At 35.1% G+C, this 1,255-nt stretch overlaps 1 non-coding gene across 1 annotated transcript; it reads right to left on the reverse strand.

Annotated features, from left to right (window-relative positions):
- Positions 1 to 483: 483 nt before the first annotated feature.
- Positions 484 to 558, reverse strand: TRNAI-GAU (transfer RNA isoleucine (anticodon GAU)). Its single transcript has one exon. It is a non-coding gene; the product is annotated as a tRNA-Ile (tRNA).
- Between the last annotated feature and the right edge of the window lie 697 nt (positions 559 to 1,255).

Raw genomic sequence — 1,255 nt, forward strand, 5'->3', positions numbered from 1 at the left:
ATCTGTCCTTATTTAACTTTTAACCTCCTATTGATATTTTACTCTTATAATGCATTGCCCTTTCTGGCTTTCTTATACTGCACATACCTCTGGTTTTGTTTTATGATTGGAATTGCACCTTCCCTCTTTTTCTTACTCCCCCTTTAAAAATGTTATTATTATTATTATTATTTTATTTTATTATTCTTATGGTTGATAATTAATGTTATTTATTTATATATATATATATATATATATATATATATATATATATATATATATATATATATATATATATATATATATCACATTTTTGCATTATATTGTATTAATTTTATTCTCTCTTTTTGACTTGCTAATTTAATATATGAACATATGAAGCTGCCTTACACTGAATCAGACCCTTGGTCAATCAAAGTCAGTATTATCTACTCAGACTGGCAGTGGCTCTCCAGGGTCTCAAGCTGAGGCTTTTCACACCTATTTGCCTGGACCCTTTTTTAGTGGAGATGCCGGGGATTGAACCTGGGACCTTCTGCTTATCAAGCAGACGCTCTACCACTGAGCCACCATCCCTCCCCTTTTATATTGTAATATGCTTCTTCTTTTTTTCAATAAAAGTTTTCAAAAGTTTTAAAAAAATGAAATGACAGCTGACTTAGAATGCAACAGGCAGACTCCTGTTTTGGACAGACCTGGACGACCATAATACATATGTCTTTTACAAACTGCACTTGTTACAAATTGGTTCTCAAACACAACAAAAGATGCTGTTTTAGCCATTAAAGCCTTACACAGCATTTCCCTTTTCTACTTGAAAGGACAGTGTGTCCCATCTTTCTCTCCCCATAAATTAAGATCTTTCAAGGAGGTCCTGTTGCAAATGACTGAGATGACTTAGATAAGGCCAGGTACTGAACCTTGGTGTTGCTTCTGCTTAAAAGAAATTGTTTTGTATCATGTGGCCTTTACAGGGCATGCCCAATGAAGCAAAACTCTTTTCTCTTGTGTTTTCTGTACAAAACAACTCCCACCCATCTTTTAAAAAGTAGTCTGTGCTTCTGTGCCATTGTATTGTGCAATTCCATATCACACAGATTAATTGCAGGTTGCAATTCACATACTCCAGTAAGGAATGGTGTCTTATGCATTGTTGGCTTCTGGTTTCCTACATTAGATGACACTAGCAGAGCTCCTGGTGAATATGGTCCTTGTCTGAAAGCCTCCCCCACAAGTAGCAGGTGTAAGAAACAAAGTAATGGTTAACAAACAAAGT

The sequence above is a fragment of the Heteronotia binoei genome, chromosome 5, assembly GCF_032191835.1.
Source record: "Heteronotia binoei isolate CCM8104 ecotype False Entrance Well chromosome 5, APGP_CSIRO_Hbin_v1, whole genome shotgun sequence".
NCBI lineage: Eukaryota > Metazoa > Chordata > Lepidosauria > Squamata > Gekkonidae > Heteronotia > Heteronotia binoei.